The following is a 13,032-nucleotide window of genomic DNA, read 5'->3' as shown; positions in this document are numbered from 1 at the left end:
AATGTTCATTAAAATTAATAAAATTTAAAAAAAAGAATATAGCAAAAAAAAAAAGACATCAGTTCTTCTGTGAGCCTTATTCACCATCCAACTTTCAGCTACAAAGCAAGTAATTGAAAAGATTATGGTTCAGACCAGTGGACATTAGTCTTATTCCCTGACCAACTGTTAGCTGCAAAACAAGTAATTGAAAAGATTATGGTTCAGATCAGGTGCACCTTAGTCTTCAAACTGACATCACTGATTTATCATTATCAGTATGATAGACTACCTGTCTAAGGGCAGGAAATGAGCTCAGACGCTTCTAGTAGTTCCTCCCACTCTGTATACCTCTAGCTTGCGATACAAAGAAGGCAGGCAGTGGGCCCAGGTCTGTACCTGCCTGCACTGATCAATAACACACAGCACTTGTACAAGTTAAAGGTGTGGCCCTCAAACTAGAGTCAACAATTTCCAATTAGTCCATTAATATTTTCTTGAATACAGACAAGGGAAATGGAATGACATTAATTTTCAGATCCAGAGTTTGTCTCTATACTTTCCTAAACCTATTTGCAGGTTCTCCTTCCCCCCACCAGCTTTCCTTCTCACAGAAACACTTCTCTACAGTATTAAAAAATGAAGGAAATAACAAATCATACAGTGATGTTTTGCTATGGGCTATAAAAACATCCCTGTGGAAAAAGCTAGGGTTGGGTTTACTGGGTTGTTTTTTGTTTTTTTTTAATATACACTTTAAAAATAGAGGTTGATAGTATTTAGATTTTCATGAATATAAAGAACGATGCCATGGTTCTATTTTTAATTGTTAGCATTTTCAAAATTCTTCAAAAATTTTTTTTTTGCAATTCCTTATATTAGTGATGAAAAAATGCCAAATGTCAACCTAAAATGTGTGGAAGTTGGAGACAGTAGAATTTAAAAAAAAAATACTTTAATGGGTACAACAGGGGGGAAATCTGGAGGAAAACAGAAGTAAAAGCATGATGAAGCACATTGGTGACTGTCTGAAAGACTGAGATACATTCATCTCATTATAAATGATGCCCTCAACTCCCACATAAATCTGCTTCATGCGTTGGTTCTGTGCAGTTGTCACACTGATGGCTTCCTTCAGCTGTTCTTTACCCCAAAAATTAAACAATGAGTTGTTCTGTAGAGCAAGAGTGTGGGTGAGGGTAAGAATGGTGAGGATTAAGAAATAGGAGGCAAGAAAGAACAACTGCTTATGAGGATCTCAGGATTATTAAAAGTAACAAACCACAGGGCACCTAAACCATCTGGCAAGCAGAAGTCCTCCCAGGATTTAGTACCAAGTCACTGTTCTGGATGGCTCTGCAGACATTTTATCATTGTAACCTCCAGAAGACTGACTGGCTTTGGAGTAAATTCATCTCTGCAGTGAATATAGTTCTAGCTTGAAGTTGCCCCTCTAAGAATACCTTTGGGCGGCCTGGAAAGTGCACAACCATTCCTTTGGTGCTACAAACTATCAATCTACATTTGAGAATCCAATACGGACACTGAGCGCACACTCTGTGGGAAACAGGGCTTGTTTGTCCGTGTCACACCGAAATGTGCATCCCTTCCTGTTGTTGTCTCCCCTTTAATAACAAATCAAGTTCTTCCTATCAGTCAAGGACTCTCACTTCTGCCACAATAACAAGCTAAAGAAAACTTGTTCACATTCCACACAGGCAAAAAAAGAAAAAAAGTGATACAAAGAAAATGGACCCTGGCAACAAGTCAACCTTCCTTTGAAAGGAGGTCTTTCCACCATCTAGCCTAACAAGACTTTGATCATATCATTCAATCACTCCAACTTTGGTTCTCCTGCTTGTTAAATAGAGATAACAATGTCCTTCTTAGAAGGATGTTAGGATGATTCAATGAAGTATCATGTCTACAAATCACCTGAGCTCTGGTGGCCTAATGTTAAGAACCTGCTCTGTAATCCTAAATCCACGCAGTTCGAATCCACCAGCTTTTCCATGGGAGATGGATGAGTAATCTGCTCCCATGCGATTAACCGCCTCTGAAAACCCAGTGGAGGGTTAACTATGGGTCAGTTCTGACTTGACTCAACAGTACACTAACAACAATATAAATCACCTTAAACGTGCACGGGGTAAACTCCCAGTGGCTGCTTGCCACACTTGGATGCCTCACCTGGTTGCAGTGGGCATTTTTTCATGTGCATTTTACCTGCCACCTGGGATCCTCTAGTGCATCTTGGCAGTAAACTAACAAGACAGGACGTCCTGTTAGCCAAGATATATTTTTTTTCCTAGGGCTGGCTCTGTTAGGAGAGTTTCACCTCAAACTTGTTTTCAACACATCTCAATTGGGCCCAGTGCCCTAACCAGCACCCTTGAACCAGAGGCTTTCATTTCTCTTTCAGCATAAATCCGTATTTTTCCCTAGGATATTGCATTTATGCACCAAATTCAAACAAAACTATCACCAGTGAGTTGACGCCTGCAGTGCAGAGGAGTTTCCAAGGATATAAACCTGGACTTGAGTGCTCGGTCTCATCTCTCTCCAGACACGTAGCTGGGGGGGGTTCTCAGTGCCAGCCTGTTCCTTAGCAGCTCAATGCTTCAATGACAACACCAACAGCGTGCCTTCATTTACGTATCAACACCCAGAATCCTGAATCTTTTTATTGGCTGCCCTCCGCAGAGCCTGGGGACAACTGTTTAAGATCCTCTTCCAGAGAATTGGAGGAAGCCCTCAGAGTACGTGGGTTCTGGAGTCTTGGTGCCCAGTGGGAATGGTTATGCTACAATGTTAGCTTTACATCTAAATGCTGATGCCAGACCCCCTGTGGAGAACAGGCAAAGGAAATAAATCCAAGATCTTGATGAAAAGCTCCTAGGGAAGACAAGCACTTTCTATATCAAATGAGAGTTGCATTAGCTCTGTTGTTGTTACCTGCCATTGAATTGGAACTGACCCATAGTTGCCCTTCCAGCAGGTTTTCAGAAGCTTTAAATCACACAAGAGGAAACTATCTTTCCCCCACAGAGCAGGTGGTAGATTTGAACCACCTGCCTTTGACTTGGCGGCATAACTCTTTACTCACTAGGCCACCAAAATTCCCAGCATTAGCTTTAGTTAACGCTTAAGAGAAATCAACTCTAGATTTCATTGTTTCATCAAAGTTCTCAAACAACTATGTTATACACAAAAACACGCACGCATACACACACACACACTGTATTGTCTTGGGGATATAGAAAGGCACCAAAGTTGCTAGGAAAAAGAATCCCCCCAATCAAGGGCATAGCTATTGACATGGACTTGAGAGTCACAAATTATTCTGAGAAGTTAGATAGTCTCACTAAAGAGATGGAATCGGGCCAATATTTGGCTGCCAGAGGATTGTGGCCCTATTATGAGTGTGCAATATCACCCATCATCTCCAAAAATAAAAAGGTTTTGCTATATTTGTGCCCCAAAGGAAACAAAAATGGCTCTGAGGGAAACCAGACAACAAGGTTGAAAGAAACAGATCTGCTGTGTCCCTTTCTGCTCTCAGAGGACAGCAGGCAGAATGGATCAGAGCTGTTCACCGAGTCCCATGCTTAGCTGGACCACGAAGAGTTGCCGTGTTAGCCCTAGAATAAGGAGAAAGCTCACCTGTTCAATATAGACTTTGAAAGAAATGTTTTGGGAAGTGGAAAAGATGGAAAGAAAATTTGTAGACATAAAACGTGATGAGAGGAATGCTAAGCACTTTCTCTTTGCCACTTTCTTTAACATGATAGCGAGTCAATTCTGACTTACAGCAAGCCCGGGCATGTCAGGGTAGAACTGTGCACCACTGGGTTTTCAATGACTGATTTTTTTTTCCAGAAGTTTCTTTCTAGAAGCATATGAGTGGCTTCAAACATTTAACCTTTCAGTTAATACAACTGAGTGGATTAACTTTTTGCACCACCAGGGACTCCATCTTTCTTCTGCTTGCTCAGAAAACAGAACCTAGAGACCAGAGACCATCACATTAAAAACACTGCACCTTTCTCCTGTGGGCTGTGCTAGTCATTATCCCTAATGGTTAAAATCTTTAACAGCCAAGTGTCTTGGGGCACATTTTCAGTTACCAAGAGGAGAAGGCAGGTCTGTGAGGCACTTGAGTCTTCCACAGGATACTCGACAAGACACTGTGGCATCCTAGAGTTCCAAGAAGAAAAGAAGTAAGTCATTCTGTCCTGATCCCAAAGACAAGGAAGAAAAAGAGATGGGCTGGACTTAAGATGAGATCCAGAAGTAATCAAGCTGGAAACATATTGTTGAAGTACCCCAAGAAAGGCTCTTGTTAGGTACCGTGGCGCATCACAAGCCCTCCAGAGGATTTTCAGAGGCAGTAAATCACACGGGAGGAAATTACCTGTCTTTCTCCCACAGAGCAGCTGGTAGATTTGAACTGCACGTCTTCAGGTTGACAACACAGCTCTTTACCAATAGGCTACCAGAGCTCTCATACAGCAGGAACAAGGAAGGTAGGTAGTAGATTTTAATAGAAACGGCTCTTATAGTATGAGACTCCTAGAAACCAAGAAATATTACAGTTGGTTCTTATACAGATAACATTAGGCTACTGAGTAGATGCATCAAATTCTATTTTATTGTGATGCATGATTGGCAGCATTATGATAGATGGGAAGAGATAGAGATTGTTCACAGCTTTAGTTTCCTTGGCTTCACAGTCAACACTCTTGGCACCAGCAGCCAGGAAATTAAAAGATGTATTGTGATGGGAAAGTCTGCTGTTAGGGACCTCTCCAAAGTACTGAAGAGCAATGGTGTCTCTCTGGAGACTAAGGTGCATCTGATACAAGCCATGGTCTTTGCTATCACTTCTTATGCGTCAGAGAGTTATACAATGACTACGGAGTATAGAAGGAGAATTGGTGCCTTTGAGCTGTGGTGTTGGAGAAGAGTATTGAATATACTATGAACTGCTAAAAGAACAAACAAGTTCATCCTGGAGAGGGCTAAATCAAGCTGTTCCTTGGAGTAAAGAATTCTGAAGCTTCGTCTGACATACTTTGGATATGTGGCAAGCAGGGACCAGTCCTTGGAGATGGACCTCATGTTTGGGAGGATGGAGGAACAACAGAGTAGAGGAAGACACTCGATGAGATTAATTGATTCAGTGACTGGGATAGTGGGGCTGGTGTGTCAGAGACAGTGAGATTGGCACAGGATAGAGCAGGGTTTAGGGCTGTTGTACATAGGGTCACTATGAGTGGCAGGTGACTTGACAGCACATAACAACAACAACAACATGGTCAGAAGAACAAAGTTTGAGTCCTTCCCTCATACCAGGCCTTTCCAGAAAACTTAAATTATCAAAGGATTCCTTATCAAATTTTAATAGCACACGAAGTACATAATTTGCATGAATGTTCCTTTTTCAAATTTACTAATACTATTCCACATACTTTTCTAACATCTGCACAGTGATGAAGAGGTCATATAAACAAAGATAGTCACCCGTATCTGTGTTCACATTAGGGATGCCATGTCTACTGTGATCAAATGCCTTGCTGCTGTTAGTGGTGCATTCTGCTAACCTGGAATAGTTGCAAGTAATTTTCATAACTCTGAAGTACATACAATTCTACAGCGTCCACTTGAAAAGCATCTGAGGTAAGAAAATGGCTGGCTACTCTTTCCTGTCCGTAACCTAGGTGTGGTGGAGGCCAGGAGAAGGAATATATCCCATTTTATAAATTCTGAGTGAGGCTCAGATTTCCTAAGTCATTTCCTGTCCTCATACTGGGCTGCATTTAACCTTATCGGCCAAGTACAAGTCATGCGACTCCAGCACACTCAGTTCCATCCCTACTGAGAGATAGCTGCCCTCGTGATGACGACGCAGGGATAGAAGAGGCCAGAGAGATCTGGGGTTTAAGTAGGAGGAGGAGACTGAGAGGATGCTGAGTTCAGGAGGGTGGTGGCAAAAATGCATTCCCAGCCACAGTATAGTATTTTTCGGCGAGAGAAGAGGAGAACATGCATCTTTTTACATTGAATGATTAATTAATTCCTTGCTGGAAGTGCATTCGCTCCTTCTGACTTGGTGGGTAGCAACAGCATCTAAGAGCTCTGCAGACAGCTAGAAAATGTAATCACACAGCATCTTCTCCCGTCCCTCCGCAGCCTCTCCCTCCCCCAGGGTCCGTCAGCTGGTGGCCCAGTGGGGTGCAGGTTTCACTCCCGCTTGCCTTCTGTTCCCCCTTGAGAAGACCGCAGCGGAGCGCAGTGGGAAGCCCCTCCCAGCCCACAAGGTGGGCGACAGGGCGATGACACCATGCACCCTTCCTCAAGTGCCTCCGCCAGGGGAGCTGCAGCAGGGGGCTGCCGCTGGGGGCCCTTGCTGCCTTTGGGCACAGGGAAGACACGCAGGAGCCCCGGAGGTGGCAGAGAGGAGGGTCCGGTGGCTGCCGCCGCAGCGATGGCTGGGAGGGAGGGGGGCACCGAGGGCAGAAGACACCTGGACCAGAAGGAAAGGGAGGAACGCTGGGGTGGCCGCCCTGGAGGGCGCGAAGCCCCCAGCCTGTTTACCTGGACACGCTCAGCAGCAGCAAACTGGGCTCCAGGACGCGGCGGCAGCGAGGGGCGGAGGTGGCGGCGCGCGGCCTGGCGGTGCGCGGGCGGCTCCCGAGGGCGGCGCTGCCCGGCGCGCAGGATGTACTGTCTCACGCTGCGCCCGCCGCGGCTCCGCGCGCTCCTCCGCGAGCGATCACTTCCTCTCTCCCAGCCTGACACTGACAGCTCCCCAGGAGCACCCAGTTTGCGGGGCTCGCCCCGCCCCTGGCCCACGCCCTCCACGCCCCGCGCCCCTCCCGCGGGAGGGCTCCGCTCCCCCTGCCCCCACCAGGTCTCCTTGGAGGGGGTTGGCAGAGGCCAGACAGAGGCTGGTGCAGGGAGGCTGGTGCTGGCTCTGTCCATCAGCCAGCAGGACTCACACCTAAATTGCTGCGAACAGAAGCGCTTTGGTTTTGGGGGGAGCTCCTGCTGACATTCACCCTTGGAACAACTTTCACTCCCAGAAAGGTTAGTCAGTTGGGTAGAAACTGAGAAAGACTCACCTTCTATATACAATGATTTTAAAGACTGATTTATTCCCATATTTCACACAACGAAAAAACATCAATCTGTTTCCACAACATTGCCTTTTAAATTCATTATCTTTTTTTAAAAAACTCTGGGAAACCATTCCCAGATACCCTGAGAATCAACCATTACACTAAAATCAATTGTAAGTTCCAGAACTGGAGTTTAGAATCAAATCCAATAGAAGTACTGCACCATTTTATAATTATGAACGTCCTTCGTTTTTCTTTAATTCTGTGAGATACTTGTATGTACCAGAAAGTAAACTAGTAGAGGGCAGGGACTGTATTGTGTTCACTGTTTTGTCCTCAAGTAGAACAGTGCTTGATACAAAACTTATTTACTGAAACACGCTATAATAATTACAAAATAAACATAAACAAAATGCCCATCATTGTTCCTATGTCTCCTTTTTGGCCAGCCAATTAGGATCATGTTGTTAAATGCTTTTAAGTCAGAACTGACTCATACCTGACCCTCCAGTGGGTTTTCAGAGGTAATAAATCTTATTGCAGGAGATTGTCCATCTTTCTCCCATGGAGCAAGTAAGTATAACTAAAAGAGGAATGTCTTTAGGTATTAGTTATTCAAGACATTCGTAGTGTAGTAGAATAGCTGGGTCATATGGAATTTTTATGTTCAGCTTTTTGAGGAAGCACCAAACTGCCTTCCAGAATGGTTGCACCATTTTACAATCGAACAAACAATACATAAGAGTTCTTTCTCACCACATCCTTTTCAACATCTGTTACTTGCTTCCCTGTTAAACTTTATCACTCTTATTGAAGTGAGATGGTGGTACCTTTTGTGGTTTTGATTTGTGTCTATTATTGCCAGTGACTTGGAGCATTTCTTCATGTGTCTATTTGCCATTCGAATATCTTCCTCTGTAAAAATTCTTTCCATGTATTTGGCCCATTTTGTAATTGGGTTATCAGTCTTTTTCTTGTGGAGGCCCAGGAGTATTCTGTAAACTTTTGTTCTAAGACTCTGGTCCAAGATGTTATTACTGAGAATACGAGAACTGAGGCACAAACTGAAATTTTACACCAATGTTCATAGCAGCATTATTCACCATTGCAAGAACATGGAAACAGCCCAAATGTCCAACCACCAACAAATGGATTGAGAAATTATGGTACATTCACACAATTCAATACTATGCAGCAATGCAGGAGCAATAACTTTGTAAATTATTACCTAACTTGGGAAGGACTGGAGAGCTTTACGCTGAGTGAACTAACTCAGTCCCACAAGGATAAATACTGTATAAAACTGTTATCGTAGAATGAGTATAAGGATCCAAGAGGGGTGGGAAAGGCTGGAAGCAGAGGAATGTGGATGTACAGGGGGAAGGGGAGATTAATCATTGGGTTGTACAATTTGATGGGAGGGGAGTGAGAGAAATTGAAATAATTTGTTCAAATTTGTATTCAAATTTTATAAATAAATTGTTGTTGTTGTTGTTGTTGTTATGTGCCATCGAGTTGCTTGTGACTCATAGCGACCCTATGTACAACATCCCTAAACTCTGCTCTGTCCTGTGCCAATCACACTGTCTCTGACACTCTCATCCCGATTATCTCAGTCACTGAATTAATCCACCTCATAGAGGACCTTCCCCTCCTGTGCTGTCCCTCCACCCTCTCGTGCATGATGTCCTTCTCCAAGGACGGGTCTCTCCTTACAACATGTCCAAAGTATGTTAGATGGAGCCTCAGAATCCTTGCTTCCAAGGAGCCACCCGGTTTAACCCTTTCCAGGTTGAATCTGTTTGTTTTCCTAGCAGTCCATGGTACTCTCAATACTCTTTTCCAGCACCACAGCTCAAAGGCATCAATTTTCCTTCTATCCTCCTTTGTCATTGTCCAACTCTCTGATGCATAACAAGTGATAGCAAAGACCATGGTCTGTATCAGACGCACCTTAGTCTCCAGAGAGACACCATTGTTCCTCAGTACTTTGGAGAGGTCTCTAACAGCAGACTTTCCCACTGCAATACGTCTTTTCATTTCCTGGCTACTAGTGTAGCCAGGACACTGGACAAGTTGTGCCAAGAAATCTGGAGAACAACCATTTGGCAAACTGACTGGAAGAGATCCATGTTTGTTCCCATCCCAAAGAAGGGTGACCCAACAGAGTGAGGAAATTGCAGAACAATATCATTGATTTCACATGCAAGCAAGATTATCCAAAAACAACCAGAACAGCACATCAGCAGAGAACTGCCAGAAGTCCAGGTTGGGTTTAGAAGGGGTCGTGCTGCTAGGGATACTGTAGCTAATGTTAGATGGATCTTAGCTGAAAGCAGGGAATACCAGAGGAATGTATATCTGTTTCATTGATTATGCAAAGGCATTTGACTGTGTGATCATAACAAACTGTGGCTGACTCTGAGAAAAATGGGAATCCCAGAACATTTGATTGTGCTAATGCAAAACGTATACTTGGACCAGGAGGTCGTCGTCAGAACAGAGCAAGGGAAACACTGAATGGTTCAAAATTGGGAAGGGTGTATGCCAGGGATGTGTCTTATCTCCATAACTATAAATAAACTAGTAGAGAAAAAAATAAGAAAAAGAAAAAATATATTCTTTAGGATAACTTGGCACTGCCATGTATTAGGTACCTACACAAAGGTAACAATGGAGGCCTAGTGGTGAAGAGTTACCCTGTCAGCTCAAAGACATGTAGTTTGAATCTACCAGCAGCAACAACAAGCTATGTGTAAATGGAGTTTTATCTTTCAGGCTTTCCTAACAATCTGAATATGACCTGACCAGTTAGATGTGGAGGAATATGTGAATAGGACATGTTAGCCTATCCACAAGGGAATTGGCCAATCTCAACAATCTATAAAGAGATTGGCTAGTCTCACCATTGAATTGAGCAAGCCATCTGCAAACTATCAACAGCTCTTCCCCTTGCCCACGAAGAAGAAAGAGATTTCTACCCTCTGCCACAAGTAAAGAACCCTCATCACCAGGAAAAGCGCAGCCGTGGCTGAATTAGAGAATTAACCTGAGATGGAGTTGTCTTGGGACTGATACACAATTGGAACTGGGGCTAAGAGACTTTGCTTATATTTGTTGACCAAGCAGGGATGTAAGTTCATAATTTTCAGGACTGAGAACTTTATAGCACTGATCTAAAGCTGTGAGGCTAAAGGCTGATATACCTGAGTACATTTTGGAAACTGTCATAACTGTATTATGAAACTAACCTGAACTCTGTAACCTTTTGACTTTCCTAACACGATCTGTGTGATCTGTGAGCTATCACATCAGGTTTTGAATCCAGAAAAGCAGTAAGATTGGTGTTGAGATGAATAGGAAGAGGAATGGGAGCACGGAGTAAATGTCTGAACTCATAGGAATTGGTTCTGTTATGATACTGTTGACAGGGACAGATCCCCCTTGTGAAGTTAATAAAGGTCAGACATGGCCGTCCCCACAGGCCCTTATTCTTTCTACTACATGCCAAACGCTGTGCATATTTTACTTTAATTTTTTTTCTAATTATATAATACCATAGAGGTCCTAGTGGCTTAGTGCATAATTTCAAGAGTTGGAATTCACCTGAGAGGATGAAAGATGGACAGTCTACCTTGCTGTTGTTGTTGTTAGGTGCCACAGAGTTGAGTAGGACTCATAGTAAATGTACAACAGATCTGAACCCTGTCCTTTCCTGTGCCATTCCCAAAATTTCTAACACATTTGAGCCTATTGCAGCAGTTGACTGTGTCTATCTTTCTGGTTATAGGTTTTTTCTCTTTTATCCCAAACCTTCAACTTACCAAGCATGATGCCTCTTTCTAAGATTTGTCTCTCTGAGCAACATGCTTTTTACCATCTTTGTCTTCAAGAAGCACTCTGGCTGTACTTTCTCCAAGATGAATTTGTTGGTTCTTTCGACAATCCATGGAATATTCAGTACTCTTCTCCAACATCACAGATCTAAGATATTAATTTTTCTTTTGCCATCCTTATTCATTGCTCAGCTTTCAAATGTATAACAAGCGACTGAAAACATAATGGCCTGAATCAGGCTCAGCTTAATCCTCAAACTGTCATTATTGTTACTCAATAATTTGAAGAATTCACTGACTGTAGACTTTCCCAGTGCAATACATCTCCTGATCTCTTGACTGCTGCTAACAAGGATATTAATCATAGACCCAAGCACAATAATTTGTTAACTGTCTCAATCTTTTCTACACCTATCATGATGTTGTCTATCAGTCCCTTGGTAAGAATCTTTGTTTTCTTGACACTGGAAAGCAAACCATATTGAAGTCTGCATTCTTTGATCTGCAGCAAAGGTTTCAAGTTCTCCTCACTTTCAGTAAAGTGTGTTATCTGCATAAAGCAGATTATTGATGAGTCTTCCTCTGATTTTGATTTCCACATTCTTCTTCATAGAGCCCAGCTCCTGGCACAATTTGCTGAGCATACAGATTGAATAGGTATGGAGAGAGGATACAACTCTGACACATATCTTTCTTAATTTTAAACTGTGTAGTATTCCCTTGCTTTGTAGCACAACAGCTTTTTTGGTCTAGGTATAGGTTTCTCATGAGCATAATCCATTTTTCTGGAATTCTCATTCTTCTCCATTTTAGCCATAATCTGTTATAATCCACACAGTCAAATGTATTTGCATAGTCAATAAGATGTAAATATGCATCCTTCTGGTATTACCTTACCTTACTTCCAGCCAGGATCCATCTTACATCTGCAATGGCATCCCTGGTATCCTTAGGGTTTGGGAAACAAGATTGTTCATCCATTCTTAAATAACAGGCCTCTGAAAACCCTATGAACAGTAGAGGAACATGGAGAGTTATACTATTAGAGGGGAAGCTCAAACTGGAAGTCTACCAAAATGAGCATAAACAGCTGCAAACATCCTTTAATAGTTGGGACATAGAATGTATGAAGCATAGATGTTGGAAAACAAGAAGTTGTGAAAAATAAAGTGAAACACATGAACATCAATATTCATGGCAATAGTGAGATGAGATGGACTAGCTTTGGCCACTTTGTAACAATCACATGGTATATTATACTGGGAATGAAAAATAGAAGACAAGTGGTGTATTTATAGTTTAAAAGACAATTTTTTTAAAAAGAGCCAATTTCAAATCTATCCTGAAGTAGGATGTTGTGATGTGAAAGACAGACTATTATCCACATGCATACAAGGAAGATCTGTTGATAGGACAATTATTCCTACAGCTAAAACTAAAGAGAAGGAAATTGGACAATGAATAAAGAAAACCAGAGAATTATTAGTGCCTTTGAATTGTGTTTGCAAAGAATTCTGAATATGCCATGGACTGCCAAAAGAACAAACCAATCTGTCTTAAAACAAGAGCAGCCAGAATGCTCCTTAAAAACAAGGATAGTTAGACTTTGTCTCACACACATGGGCTTTTTATGAAGAAGGGTCAGGTCTTGGAGTAAGACAGGAGGAAAGTCCTTGGAGAAGTAGAGAACCACAGAAGGAGAGGAAGACCCTCAATGGTATGGATACAGTGACTGCAACACTGGATTTCAGCACAGAGATCATGATGATGGCACAGTACTGGGCAGAGTTTCATTCTGTTTTACTTTGGGCTGCTATGTTGTTGTTGTTGTTGTTATGTGCCGTCAAGTCACTTGCGACTCATAACGACCCTATGTACAACAGCCCTAAACTCTGTCCTGTGCCAATTGCACTGTCTCCAGTACACCCATCTGGATTACCCCAGTCACTGAATCAATCGACCTCATAGAGGGCCTTGCTCTCCTGTGCTGTCCCTCCACCCTACCAAACATGATGTTCCTTTCCAATGACTGGTCCCGCCTTACAACATGTCCAGAGTATGTTATACAAAGCTCAGAATGCTTGCCTGCAAGGAGC

The 13,032-nt window shown here is 42.7% G+C and overlaps 1 protein-coding gene across 4 annotated transcripts in view; it reads right to left on the bottom strand.

Moving 5' to 3' along the window:
* Window positions 1-6,850, bottom strand: part of DYNC1I1 (dynein, cytoplasmic 1, intermediate chain 1) — a 397,792-nt gene extending 390,942 nt beyond the window's left edge. For all 4 annotated transcript variants that reach the window (XM_006880224.1, XM_006880223.1, XM_006880225.1 and 1 more), the window contains exon 1: window positions 6,577-6,850. The gene's annotated coding sequence lies outside the window, so the exon portion shown is untranslated. The remainder of the gene's footprint in view (window positions 1-6,576) is intronic.
* Between the last annotated feature and the right edge of the window lie 6,182 nt (window positions 6,851-13,032).

Source organism: Elephantulus edwardii, unplaced genomic scaffold (genome assembly GCF_000299155.1).
Source record: "Elephantulus edwardii isolate Elephantulus edwardi_28Jun2011 unplaced genomic scaffold, EleEdw1.0 scaffold00007, whole genome shotgun sequence".
In the NCBI taxonomy this organism is placed as follows: domain Eukaryota; kingdom Metazoa; phylum Chordata; class Mammalia; order Macroscelidea; family Macroscelididae; genus Elephantulus; species Elephantulus edwardii.
This window is presented reverse-complemented; position numbering and strand designations above follow the sequence as displayed.